This window comes from Chiroxiphia lanceolata, chromosome 1 (genome assembly GCF_009829145.1).
Source record: "Chiroxiphia lanceolata isolate bChiLan1 chromosome 1, bChiLan1.pri, whole genome shotgun sequence".
NCBI lineage: Eukaryota > Metazoa > Chordata > Aves > Passeriformes > Pipridae > Chiroxiphia > Chiroxiphia lanceolata.
This window is the reverse complement of record NC_045637.1, coordinates 68,680,286-68,695,308: the sequence shown is the minus strand read 5'-3', so window position 1 is coordinate 68,695,308 and position 15,023 is coordinate 68,680,286. Positions and strand designations below refer to the sequence as shown.

Here is a 15,023-nt window from a genome sequence, read left to right as displayed (position 1 = left end):
ATGACTTGTCTCTTCTAATGTAATTTTCTTCCTTTTATTCAAGGTAGATTTCTGTTTTAGGTGGAAGTATTATGTAGTGTAGATAGCTGCTGTGGAGGAATTATTGCAAATACCTCATTTGTAAAGCTTTTGTTCTTCCACTCTGAAACGCCACATCTCGCTTCTCAAAGGAAGAGAGGATATTGTGTTTGACTTATGACAAAGCCTAAAGCATTCTTAGGATTAACTGCAACTAATCACTAAAACATGCCTTCTCATTTTGGAACTGTTGTGACTCTTCAACATAGGAAAAGTGCTTCCTGCTTCAAAATCTATTTCATTTCTAATTTTTTTTTTCTCTCCCCAAACGCTAGATCTGGGCCTGTGCCTTCCTCATCAGCATGCCTATTAATGTCAAGACTGAGGACATGAGAAGGATGAGGTGATCAGCGCACAGCAGTGAAAAAGACGCCAGTACAAGGATCAAGACCAAAAGTGATCAGACTTCAGACAGAGAAGGAGTAGGAAAATTGCTGAGGTCTCCACGCAGGTGTCTAATAACAGTCCCACCAAGGTGGAAGTCAAACTGTCTCACAACTCAGCCTCTTCTCCCTAGTGCCTGTGGAGGCAGCTTCCAGCACGACACATCCCATCTTTGCCTCTCCAGGTAAGACTGGGATATCAGTATGAGAATTGGGCAAATTTTTACTTCTTTTGATATATAGTAACTACTGTATCTATGATACGATATATTTATGTAATTTATTGAAGGATAATGCTGAAGAAAGGGATGTCAGATGCTGTGCTGGTATTTAGAAAACTGACCACTAATCTAGTGATTTCCAAAAAGCCGCTCTGAGTTACAGCATGGAATAGAAATTGTCTCAAAAAGTAAGTGAAAGGAACTTGTGCTTCAGGGCATAAACAAGTTTCATGAAAGGTTGGGATAGGAATAATATCCCCTTCTGACACATTACTTTATAATTGCAGAGTATGGGACTGCTTGCATCGTTCTCTGAAGGGTCTAGTGCTGGTACTTCTAGACACTAGGTAAGTAATTTTTTAAATTTATAGATTCTTCAACTTCTTTCAATGGAAATATAAGTTTTCAAGGACATTTTACACAGGTCAATTACTATGTAGAGGCAAAGAACTTCATTTCCTCAATTACATTTCATGATCACATAAGGGGTAGTTCACAGATGCCCAGGGACTGATGAACCTCATGATGAAAACCACAAGATAACTCAGACCAAGAATCAGATTCTGTCTGACAGTTTTCTAATACCTGATGTCTTTAAACCAATGCTTGATTTTTATTTTTTCTAATTGCAGAAGACATGCTTCAGTTCAGTCAGAAAATATGAACTTGAGGGAAGAACTTAAAATTCTGTGGCAAGTTTATAAGGACTGATATACCATTTGATTGTAATTGTTTAATTCTAGACTGAAAAAAATCGATGAATATACAAAATTTCATATTTCTAAGAAAACAAAGACATAAATCTACAGCCATGTTGGCAAATGATGTGCAGATATCTCCTTGGGGAATCTGCAAAGAAGGCCCACATTTGTGGAAAGGGTGTTCCCAGGATTACGTCACTTACATGTATCATGAAGGAATTTTCTCCTTGGCTGCTCAGATGAGGATTTTTAACAGTTGCCTCCCATTTACTCCATAACATTTCATTGCTGAGTAACTCACACTTCTTCACACTGTTTTAGTTTGATGGCATGTACAAGTAATGCAGAGACCTTTCTTTCCTAGAGGAAATTAAGAAAATAATTAATTCTTTCACTCAGAAGCTCAACTGAATTCAATTCAGGTTCATTCTTTTAGGGAAGGTATTTAGCTAATTCTGTCAAATTAAAATATGAAAGGAAAAATGTTAATAATAATGACCATCATCATCACAATTCTTAGTTCTTTCATGTCATGCTTCCTCCACTGAGAATTTTATTTTGCAGAGGGAGAAACTAGCATAAAGCCTTAGAAGGTTCAAGTCATATCTGTAATTTCTGCATATTACTAAACACTAGCATACACATATATACATGGCACAAAATCTCAGCAATGCACTTTTCATGTTGATTTGGCTTTTTGGTTTCATTTGTGAGAATTTTTTTTTCCTTATATTTACTTTAATGTGTATTTGCCAGATGCATTATATGCACAGAAAAAGGTGTAATAACAGGACAGGAGTGTCAGCTGCACTCCATGCCCTTAAGAGAGAGAGAAAAAATATTATCTGGAAATATCTATGGCACAGGGCCCTGCTGGCAGCTGCTGATCTCATTCCTATCCTCACATGGGGTTGTTAACACAAAGACACATCAGGGAATGGCCAAGTATTGGAAAGGCCATGACCAAAGTGAATATTGATTCTCTTTTTCCTTGGTGTGACTGGCTGCGTAGAAAACACTGATCACCATTGCAGCTTTGAGAGAAGGTTGAATGAATTCATGGAAGAGAAACTCCCCTGAGAGCTACTGAATACACAGAAAACCAGTCTGGCTCAGGATGTGTCTGGGCTGCTAAAGGCTGTAAAGTACTTGGAGGAGAGGGGAGATGCTGCTTGCACTTCTCTGATCTCATGCTCCTCATTCCAAAATCAGCTTTTGGGCGTTTGCATTAGCTGTTCTTGTTTCATTATGCTTTTGTTTATTGTTGGAAGGAGATGAGGACTGGAAGCTGTCAAGGACACTGGCTGCAGGCACTGAGAGACCTCTCTTTCCTGAGGGCTGGCTGCAGCACAGAACTGACAGGCCCTGCAGCTGCCCAGTAAGCATGTTTCATATCCAGAATGAATTTTCCAGATTGCCTAAATGAGTTGAAACTGCAGGTTCTGTTGGCCAAGACCAAGTGACTTGCACATATTGGGAAACTACTTCCAATTAGCTTTCTCTCTCTTTGTCTTTCTACCTGTGTTTGAGCATTTTCAATTATGCAGAAATGTATCATTAAGCTCCACTTCTTTATATTTAAGCAGGCAAGGAACAGGGATCTTCAAATTTTGAGAGAACTGCAGAATACTTTGAAACATTTTAATGTGAACCACTCTTTCTCTGATAGAAAAACACATATTTCCTTGTTAATTCTGAGTCACGTTAACTGGTACTGGTAAGTTTGTACTCGCAAGCATAGCACGCTAGATGGATAGACTGCAGCAAAACGAGTTACGTGTTGCATTTAGAAGCAAATATCACCTTTAAAAAACTTACCTGTCTGCCAAGACTTGGTAAAATGAGAAAGTTCATCTCAGTACACAGAGCAGTTCTTCCCTGCCTGACTCTCCTCGTGGCTGCTGGGTAACACTGGCATGCTGGCTCGTGGCATGTCAGGTAACACATGCTGAGCAACAGTCAAAAAGCCCTTCATTTCTTGTAAAAGTGAAACAAGTTCCTTATTGAAAAAAAGCTATTTGCAGAGGTATTACAGCTGCAGATGATGCTGTAGGCTTCCTTCTCAGCCATCAGGCAGAGCCCAGGAGTCTGCCAGTTTCAGTAGGTAACATGTATAACAGGGACTCCTCAATCCCAAAGAGAGAGGTCCAGCTGCCTTGTGCCAGAGCATCCTACCTTTCTTTACACCTTCATTACCCAAACAACACATACTAACAGCCAACATTAATATGAAACAAGCAACAATAAAATATACCTATTTAATTGTTCACAGTCTGCTAAGTGTGGAGGGCCCCTGGGACATCCTGCGCTGTTTTGACCTCCAGTTCTCTCCTAACTCATCTGCAGCTCTGCTGTTTCATGCTGGGAGGTCTTTCAGTTTTGGCTTTGCCTTGCCTACTACATCTGCAGTGAAGGTGCTGTTCTCTCCTAGTGTGCCCAGTGGTTGCCCCTCCTGAGGAAGAGTGATGATTTTTTGAGGCTGTGGTGATCTGGTGTGATGAATGGCTGTCTGACCTCTCAGATAGGAGGTCTCAGCTAGCAGTCTCTTGTCTGTTCAAGACCTTACAAGCTAAATGTCTTCACAACCTTCTCCCCTTGGGCTTGAGGGTGGCATCAGGTGCTAGGGCTCTTTCACACTACAAGGTTTGTAACATCTGGCCAATGTCATGGATTACAACAATAAATGACACCACTTATAACAAACATCTCCAGGATTTTTCCAGACTTTTCAATGGTTTCCAGATTTCCTGTCCCCTGTATCTAGAAATGACAGTTCTCTAGAAATGACAATAGATGTGATTTTGACATTGAGGATTCATGTGAAGCTGGTGCAGAGGCTAGTAAGAGACTGCCCTGATCCTCTGGGGCCAGAAACATTTGAACTGAAAGTAGAGAGGCTATAGAAGGGTCAGATAGATGTGTATGATCTCACTTTTCTCTTTGTGTCATGGGACTTTGTGCATAACTGGCAATTACAGATATACCCCTGAAACTCACACCAAGCTTCTGACCTGTTGTTGCACACTATTTTATGCAGCATATCATGTCCAACATGACTATAACATCTTCTGATTTACTCAGATCCAGCTCTGTCTCCTGCTTTTTTTAAATTCTCTCCCAGGAATTTCCCTTAGGCAGACTTCTTTTTTCATTATTCAGATCTGATTTCACCACTGTTTTGCTCCACATCAAAACCTCCAACCTCACTCCCTTTACACTTAAGGTTTCCAAAAGCCTAGAAAGCTGCTCCAAGGCAGCTGGTCTCGGTGGAGCTGGGGTAATGAGCTGGGGTGGCTGTACACGTTTCTGTTATTAAAAGCAAACCAATCTGTCCAGTTTGTTTGGTTTTTTTGTATTTTTTTTTTTTATACCCATGTGCCAGGTCTATCTCCCTACCAGCTCACTGCTTTCCCTGTCTGACAGTATTTGCTGTGGGCACTCATGCTTGGCCAAAGGATATGCTCTGTGACTTCGCTCAGGCAAGGCTGTCTACCACATGTTCAGTGTATGCTGAATAAACAATGTCAGATCTTTGCTGGAGCTACTGGGTCACTACTTAAAAAAATGCTGGGAGTTAGCTCAGGCACATCCCACAGTGCCCGTTGTGGGCAGTAGGTTACAGTGGTTGCTGGAGCCTCCCTTCTTGGCTGTCAAGGTTTTGCAAACAGACATCTGTGTGGTACTCCACACAGCATGCCCTGCTCGCTGTATTGCCAGAGACATTGCTGGGCAGTACCCTCTCCTCACCTGAGAGCTCTGGAGTCCCAGTGACATGTGTTATAGTTGTCTGAGCACTCATCAGTGACTTCTTTGTGATGATGGCTAATCTCTCCAGGGCTGGATCTGTTTCTGTTAATAATTTTCCTTGCACGCTGGAATCCTGCAAGCAACCCTTGTTTTTAATTAGGGGCTCCATAATGTCTCCGATGATAGCACAGTGTCAGAGATCTTACATCTGAAACATAAGGCTCTATTGCCCCTTATTTTTATTCTCAGTTTTGAGCACAATTACTGAGTCCCTTTACAGTCGTATTCTGTCCAGGTCAAGTCTTCAAATAACTTTCTCGATGGTTCAATTGTTCCAAGTATTATTTTGAAAATAATAAGTGACTCTCTCGTGTCACTTCTTGTCCTCCTTGCCCAGTGAGACAGTAAAAAGTTTTACTTCCAAGTTTTCCCACTGTCTTTCATGACCAACTCCATGTATCAATTCTGTGTTCACATGGACACCTCAGACTGGCTTTTTGACCTCTCAGTGACACAAGGCCCTTATGGCAGTTTCCTGCTTCATTTCCAGGCTGTCTTTCTTTGCCTGGACAACAGGGCATTAGTCAGCAGGGCTGATGCTGCAGTGATGTGTGTACTGCACTGGCTGATGACATAAGCTCTATCCCACCTCTTAGAAAGGACAGTTTATCTCCAGCTGCCGGTCACCCCCTTGCTGTGTGCTCCCTGACGTCACCTCTAAATGCTTCCTACATAGAACCTATGCCTCACCCTCCCTGCTCTAGAACTGAGAATATAGAAATACGTGAATAAAAGAACTCAAAATAATTTCTGCTGTCCTTTATGGAGTAGCACTGCTACTGGTGTTAATAAGAGAGAAGTCCTGTTAGAGTCTGTTCAAACATTCCTCAGGTAACTGTGGCAAATAAGGAAGCATTTAAAGGTGGGCTATGTCCTAATATCATCTGTTGGAAAGAACTTTATGTTTCATATATTTGATGTTATTGCTCTGAAAGACTGAATGAGGGAGCACACTACGAATTGAAGTGCTTATGGAAATTAAAGCCATGTTTAAATGAATTTAAAATTTTTAATGCAAAATTCAGCAGTTAGAAATTTTGCATCAACTTCTACTTAATTAAAATTAATAAGGTTTCAAAGAGTTTTAGTTGGGATAGATGAGGAAAGAATTTGGCCTTAAATGTGTAATTAAAATACAATTATATTGGAAGGAAGTAATTACTGAGGTTGTACCTCAAAAGAATACCTAATGGGCTATCAGGAGGAAAAGGTTTATGCTTTTGGTACACCAGTTATATAAGATATAAAAGGATGTAGTCACTGAGAGAAAGAGATATTAGCAAGATCATTTAGGTAGATAGTAACAGCTCTTTTATGGTCAAATCTCTCTGGCTGTATTCAGCAACGAATCTGCTTCATCTTAGTTTGGGATGTACAAGCATCTCTGCAAGTTTTTCTTCTGACACATTTAGTTGTTTCCCAGCCCTCTCAAGGGGCTGTGAGAGAGGGAAGCATTGTTCAACCATGTCAGACATCTCTGGATGATGGAAACATTAGCACTAAAATAGCTCAGCTGTCTGATTTTGGGAGCCGTTTGAGAAAGGTACACTCAAAGTGAAGGGCCTAATCCAATCCTTGTTGAAACCATGGGAGGAGCTTCCCTCTTGGTACCTGCACCAGTCTGCATGAAGCCCTGAGCACAGCACCACAATTGTGGTGTCAGAGTTATGCACAACCCTACACTTGCAGGTTTTGTTTTTACTTTATTCTTCTGGCACACCTATGAAAAATGATTTAATAAATGTGACATTCCACAACATGCACGAAACAGACAGATTTGGGAGTTAAAGTTGAAGTGTGAGCATTAAAACTGAAGCCACTTTGTGCTCTGTGGAGACAGAACAATCCGTCATTCGTTGGACTGTTTTGGGTTTTTCTGGCTTTTTTTTATTTTCATTTTTTTTGGTAATGTGATAAGTTTTGGTTTTGAAGTCAGTGGTGAGGTTTCTCTTGACTGTAGTGGGGTTTGGATTAGGTTCTTGGAAGTAAATGTATTATCTTCTGTAATAAATCATACGGGTAGTCAAAGATGGAAAGTTCACAGTCCCACTCAGATCAGCTCCTTTTCAAATGTTCTGAGTCATGGATGGAGTTGAATGGTCTGGACCACCTGGATATAACCTTGAATTCAAATCACATCAAGAGGATTTTCTTGTAAGTTTTTGATTTAACCTTGTTTCTTCACATAAATTTCTAAATTTTTTAACTGTGATTTTTACAAGTACAGTGAGTTTTATAAAAGAAATGCGGAAGAGGAAATGTGCATCCCTGAGCTGTGCAGTGTCCCCTTTGATACAGTACAAAATCTAGAGTAAGTAGCCTGATGTTTTAATGAACAGATATATGTTCCTAGCAAGGAAGGAAGTGAACTTAACACTTAGTGAGATGCACTCCGCTGAACTGCTGACATTCAGTTCATAATCAAACTTTTATTGTTAAAGAGAAACTGCAGTCAGACCCTTTTTATTGAAGATTTAGTTCAGTAAAATAAAATTCTGTGGCAGTAATTTCTCTCTACCCTTAGCTTCCCTGTGATAATGCTTGTTACATGGATAAGAAACATATAGAGCTTGACCTAACCTTTCTCACAACAAAATCAGATGTCTTCAGTAATACTCAACAAAGATGTTTTCAAGCATCTTTTTTTCATTTTTAATACAATACTGAAGATGTGTGATTGTCAGTGTTGTAGTACTTCATCATCTAAAATGGTTTCTGCATCAGAGCTCCTGAAGAAGCCTGAGAAGGGGTGTTTCATGTACAATATTAGCAGCACTTTCAACAAGGCAGGACTGAGTGAAGACAGTCTTCTGTGGCCATAATAGCATAAGTGCATCCTTCCCTTCAGCAGTTTCTTTCTTTTCCCCCAGGATCTTGTGGTAGCTCACACCTGGAAAAGCAGCCTTTATATCTTCCTCAAGCTAATTAAAATATAGATTCAAGTAGATGAGCAATATTGCTAAAGTGTCCATTTTTTAAGTTGTCAGTCTCTGAAGATTTTCACGTTTCAGTCATGATTGAGGTAAGTGGCAGCAGAGTTCTCAGCCATGGAAACCACATCTGGATAAATTACACCTCTCAAAATTGCAAAACTCTTAAGGATTGACCTGGGGTGGCACTAACTACCAGGATCAAATAAATGTAGTGAAAAAGTGCTCCCAATCACAGAGGTCACTGAAAAGCCACACAATTTTGGCTTATGTTGAGTTTTGTCTTTTTGTACCCACAGGAAATATTTTTTGTAATGCTTTGAGAGGGGGTGGTGAAATTTAGCAGAGAAACTAATGGCCTGAGGTACACAGCTGAGTCAGGCAAGGCCCATTGCTTATGTCCACACAATATTGATGTGAGCATAGTCTGAGTGTGACTTACCCCCTGCAAGCCACAGCTCCTCTCCATGTGCAGTCACTGGTGGGGCAGGGCAGGTGCAGTCAAACAGAGAGCATTATGGCTGAACCCCCTCAGGTGCGGACAGAGGCTGGATGGAGGCCACTCAAGCCTTTTCACTTGTATTTTGAACCAAGTTCAGAGCAGTATGGTTTAGCTGATATGGTGGTGTTTGGACTTGATGATCTTGGAGGTCTTTTCCAACCTTAATGATTCTATGGATCTATGAATATAGGTATTCGCTGGCTGACATCTATGCCATTCAACTTACAGGGTTGTTCAGGTCCTTTGGATTTATATTTTGTATCCTGTACACGGTTTAAAAGATATATCTTCTGTCTAGGATTTCAATATGCAAGCCATGTAGCTAGAATGCATGAGGGGGCTTATGTCCAAGAATATCAGGATTTGCCATCAGTTTTGCATAGGGATAAGGCCTACTTCCTTTCTTTTTTTTCTTGTACTCATTAAAGGCAAAACACAAATCTGTGCATTTTAAAGCAGCTCTATGAAATTGCATGACCATATAATTGCAATCTACTGGACTAAAAATTAAATCTAAAATTAGGGATAAAAATCACAAAACTTTACCAGTCCTGAATTTAAGGCTTACATTTCTGTGAATTTCTAGGAAAATATTTAAGAATCAATTTAAATGCTAATGAACTGGTTTGCCATAAAATACATAGTAGTAATTTTCAATAGCTGCTTCAGAGCCATAGTCTTTCCTTTGTTGGGCTTCACTTGTGACATTAAATTTACACATATTGCTGTGTATCACAGACCGAGGAGCTTCCCTGAAACCCTGAAGAAACCAAGTCATCAAAACCTGAAATTGTTCATGTGCGCTTTGAAAATCTGATTGTAGAGCCAGACACAAACTTGTGGAATCCTGAAGAAGAGTTAAAGGCAGAAGTACTTGTCTCTTCCTACCCTGTACCTGACTAGCTGTGGTCTGCAGCTTTGCCTATGGGATGTCCCCTATAGTTCAGAGACCTCAAAACAGTCTTACTCAGATCCTTCTGCCAGCTTCCCTTTAGTTTGCACTTCTTTGGGGACCACAGGCACTTCCCACTCTGGGTGGTTGTGGGGTTACAGCCCATTAGAGGTTATTTCCATTTAAATCGGGACCAGCTACAGTTATTGCCTCTGAAAAGCATGGTCTCTGTGACCTCTATCACACCATCTAGGGCTGGGCTGCAGACCATGTGACAGAGGTGATGATGAGGTGGCTCTTTTACTCAGCACACACCCAGTGACCTTGTTAAACTTCTGATGTAAGGGCCTGGGCATAGCACTTTCCCACACATTTTCTGAAGCAGTCATAAGCAGTGCTGTACAAGCAAATGGCCCTGGGTCTGGCCATCTGCACAAACCTGAAGCATTTGCTCCATTCAGCCAGTCACTACCAACTCATTCCTGAGCTGATGAAATCTGGTTTGCCATGAGGTTGTGTCTTGTAACCAGGCCTTCTGGTGTCAGGAGACAATTTGGTGTAGATTTCTGACTGTTTGCTATCTGGCTTCTATCTCTTTCAATTTGCAGGTATAACCATTGGTTACATTTATCCTAGAAAACTAAGCTGTGGCCATGGGTATATAGTCATCTCTACAGCACAATGATGATGGTGACCCCTTGCCCCATTTTGGCCTGTGCTGACCAGCACTCTCCCAGCAGATCCTGGACATGATACAACAGTAAAGCCCAAGATCATTCCAAATACACAGTGTGGAGAAAAAGGAGTTGAATCACATGGACAAGAACTGTTCTGTGCCAGGGAAAAACTCCAGACATATTTAATTCATTGCTATATTTGTAGCATTTGAAGCCACTTCCATTTGATCAAACTTGTTTGGAAACTGCCTAGCCAATACCAGGGTCATTTGGGAAAGCTGGCATGGAGGAAAAAAGGGAGTGAAAAGGCAAATAAACACATTTGCCAGTAGCTTTTTTTCCTAAATAGCTGGGCTGCAAAAAAAAAAAAAAAAAGAAGGAAGAAGAAAGCTTCCCTCCTGGTACTTGTGGATTGGGTCAAAATAGAGGAATCACAGGCAACCACAAGCATGTTCATGATCTGTAAAACATGTATGCAAGGCAAGGAAAGATCCTGGAATGACAAGTTTGAGGAGAGTGAGAAAGTTGCTCCAGTGGAGCTGTTGATGGAGGAAGGTTGTTAATGGTGTGTCCCCACATAGCAGAGGACACTCACCAAGACTCTGGAAATGCCTTTGGGCTTTCTGTCAGAAGAGGAAACATGAATATACGATGCAGTCCAGCCTGAACAAGGATGGAGGGAGAGGACAAAGACTCAAACGCCTGTTAACCTGGTGGGAATATAACCTGAAAGACAGAGAAGATAGGACAGTTCTGGAGAACCAGACAAGCCCAGCAGCTGCACAGTGCACAGTGCCATCTTGTTTGTACTGTATTTCTGATGAAGTTGTACCCAAGACAGCTGTATCCTGGATGTGGCTTCCCTGTGCCAGGTGTCAAGCACCCCAAAACAACAGAGAAACCTGGTCCCTGCCAGCGGACACTCACACCAGAGAGCAGAGACACCTTCACTCCCCTGCTGCAGGCAGATGGAGGAATGGGGCACCACGTATGTCACCTCTTCAGTGTCTCAGTATGCTCAATAGCCTCGGATGGGACTAAGGTGTGGGGACATCTGCCGGCATCACTTCTGAAAAACTGAAGATTCATTTACATACTGTTGATTGTTCATCATATTGATTGTTAGCAAGTAAGAAATTTAAATATTAAGGGACAACTTCAGAGTTAAACAGGCAGAAACCTTAGTCCTTTTTCATTAAGAAAACATCTGGGGGCTTTTTTGCCCTCCTGAACAGGGTTTGAAAAGACAAGTTATCCTCATAAACTCTTATAAACACCCACAGGACAATTTTGCTTTGAAGTATCAATGTGACAGAGCAAAAGCAGAACAATTTGATACTAATGATTTTAGTCACCATCCTAATGCTTCATGTTTTAAAGATCATTCTGCAATAAAGACATCATGATTTTACAGTCACATTAGAATAATAAACTGTAGCACTTACCGAGTACATTTTCTCCAAGACATGAAATAAAATGGAGCAAGAAGTGGTTTTCCCATTTTAGAGTTAGAGAAACTGAGGCCCAAAGATGTGAACTTCTCATAGCACAGTTTGGGAGAACCTCACCTGCCTCCTAGTTCTAGGGCTGCCCTTTGGGTCATACTATCCCTCACCTGCTAGTCCAGACAAGATGACTGATGACAACTCTCTGCAGGAAAGAGCAGATGCATATTGATGTTCTCACTCCCTCCTTTGTAACTTCAGGCACTTCACGAAGACATCTCAAATAGCAGTGTTGAAACTGTCATTAGGGAAAAAAAATAAAAGCAGAAAGAAAAAGTGTCAAGATCTATTCACAAAAGACAAGATGAATACAATTCACCAGACCTGCTGATAATCTCTGGAGGGCAGCGGGGTGGCCACAGTCACCTTTCCCCATCATTTTTGCTGGCACATTCTCTGTCCTTTCGTCTGCATGAGAGAAGCAGTAGTGTCGTCCCCAGCCTGGGTGACTGCATCTCACCTGGTCCTACAACAGGCCCCGTCACTGACCTTACAGTCACCAACAGGTGAGGAACACACAGATGTGCGGCTGGTACCAAACAGCCCCTCGAGTGCAGGGACTGCAAAGGCAGGAGGCCGACGATATGTCAGACTTCTAATTGAGATTCACCAGCCTCCAACCTGGGCTCGATTCATTATTCATCTGGAAATTTTCCTCCGTAACTTTCTTCTTTTCTTTTGTTATCACCCACTAAGCAAAGGTATTTATTTCCCTCTCATCGGTGTCTCTGCTGATATGTTGCTCTCAGATTGTGACAGAAGAGAAAGAAACCAGGTCCCAGAGCAGTCATCAATATTTACAGGAGTCTGACAGTGACTTATTTTAGACCATCTACATTTAACCACAGAAATGCAAATGAGGTGCTGTTTGCATTGTGAGCAGTAAGGATGAGGTATTCTTACATGGGACTCCACTAGTAGAGATTTGTTCTTCTTCTAGAAATATTTCCTTTTGGTGCTGTCTTGGCATCTCACTGCAACATACAGTCAAGAAGTCAGGAAAGGCAATACAAAAGACAGAGTGGACTTCCTAGCTTAGAAACAGGTGTACATAGCTTAAAATTTTGGCAGAGAAAAGAGAGGAAAAACTCTTTGCAGCAGGCGTTCACCATCAAAGCCTCTGCTACGCTCTTTCACGGCAGTTGCCCAGTGAGCCAGTGCATGCTGAGCTGATTTAAAAGATTGATTCAGATAAAATATTTAAGGATTGACATCATTAAGTATGCAGGAGTTGATATGAACATTTCGCTCTCCATCGTTCTCCTCCAAAACATGATCCCATGTGTTGCACACTGTGGGTGAGATGGGATGGGGAAAAAAAGAAAAAGAAGGAAAATCTCTAAACTGGAGGCTCTCATCTTGAGACTTCAGAAGAAAGCTCATACTGATGTGGACACAATTCTCAAGATGAGGTTCCATTACAGAATGAACGCAGTGGAGAACGACTACTGCTTGCCTACCTACTGTCCTGGGGAAGGACCCGCAGGTGCTCTCTTTTGATGGTCATGCTCACTCCCTGCAGCATCCTGGCCCTGGGACACTTACTGAAAGCTGTCCAGAGCATCAGATGGCACATCAGAGAGCAGAAAGCAATTTCAACCGTGGGATTGCTTCTGGTAGCAGCACTCATTGCCAGTTCAAGGTTGTCAGCCTCCCAAACTCACTTTTACTCTCAGTTAGGGATTTTTTTTGTTTCTCAGCACAGCAATCTTTTTACTAAGCATCATTTGCAGAATTGGCTGGAAAGATAAAGATCATCATTTCATCAAGTTCTCTAGATCTGCATCTTCATGTTTATTTGTCTTCGCATGACTGAGGAATGTACTGAGGACTGCTCTGGGAGTAGAGGCTACCCTCAGGAATAAGGAAAAGTCCCATGAGTCTAGAGATAATTTCACTACATCTTGGATGTGTGATATGTGGGAGGACAGCCCCCCTCTTTTTTGCCGCTTGCTTATGTTGCTGTATATGAAAAGTTATTTCCAAATGATGAAAGTGTTTGCCAGGGGTAGACAGGTTGTTATGAATGGCATAACTTTTGAATTCTGCTTATAATTACCCTCCTATAAATTTTTCCTTCCTTCTTTTTTTTAAACTTTTTATTTTTAGGGCCTGTATGTATCTAGTACATTTCTTCCCTTATGTGAAAGACTTAATAATCCATTGCTTGATTTCCATGTTAATTAAGCACGTGGCTTCTCCAAATAACTGCCACATCCTTGCTTACTTAATATGTACTTTTATACCCTTAGCAATGATCTGATAACATTGTCAGAGCAAAATACAGAACAAGAAACTGTGGGGATTAGATATCACCACGGAGGACACTTTAGGGACTGTGTTAATTGAGGCAATCAGCAAGATTAAGATAAGTCTTGCCGCTTCCTCATGTTGGTCTTAATGACACAACACAGACCCCAAAGCACTTTACCTGCTGTACAATGTGGTTAAGTCGCTTTCTTCCCTAGGGTGTGTAATCTAATCTGCTAGATAAAACACTTAGCACACTGAAACCAGCTGGTGTTAAAAGCTGTATTTCTAAAATACGGCACCTGTGTAAGGTTTTGAAGACTACTGAAAATAGTAAGGGCCTATGAAAGTTGTCATTTGGTGTATATGTGCATACACACAGAGATAGAAATCTGTATGTATGTGTGAGTGTACAGGCTGGACTGACCTAGGTTGATGCTACTCCAGCTTCAAGACCGAGGCTTGCCCAAGTGATCCCCAGGCATCTCTAAACAATATTGCCCTGAATTTCTGATAGAATCCATGGGTCGGGATGTGATAAAATTTGACATTAAATTTTTAAAAAAACTATTCTTCCTTCAAGAATATTGGTGATTTTCTTTTTTTTTTTTTTTTGCTTCTTTCTACAATTAAAATGAAGATATCTCTGCAGCAAATGATTTTGCATAAACAGGCTTTAAATAATGGAGCTGTTGTCAAGGAATAAAAAGGCACTACCCAAACCTTTTTCAAATCAATTCTTGACAGAGTTCTTCAAACAGAGATAAACATTGTTAGTGCAATGATTTGCCACATGACCTTGCACTTGAAGTGCCAAGCAAACTGAAAAATAGCACATTCAAACAAAAAAAGTGCTGATTCTGATTCCCAAAATAATATTTTTCTAGATGGAACTATTTCTGCTATGGACCAGCATGCACATACAGAGAGAAAGTTAAGATTTTCCCTCAGCAATATATGACATTTCCTTCTCAGCTTAGATAACTGAGAGTCTATTTGGGCTCGCTAAAAACACTTCTGCACATCTGGGAGCAATACAGCTCAAAAGCAATTCGTGAGGAAAGATAAGTCTTGCAG

The 15,023-nt window shown here is 41.1% G+C and overlaps 1 long non-coding RNA gene across 2 annotated transcripts in view; it reads left to right on the top strand.

Annotated features, from left to right (window-relative positions):
• Positions 1-351: 351 nt before the first annotated feature.
• The window catches only part of LOC116780171, a 28,886-nt gene continuing 14,214 nt past the window's right edge, over positions 352-15,023 (top strand). For both annotated transcript variants that reach the window (XR_004354367.1, XR_004354364.1), the window contains exons 1-2: positions 352-646; positions 970-1,029. This is a non-coding gene — a long non-coding RNA (uncharacterized LOC116780171). The remainder of the gene's footprint in view (positions 647-969; positions 1,030-15,023) is intronic.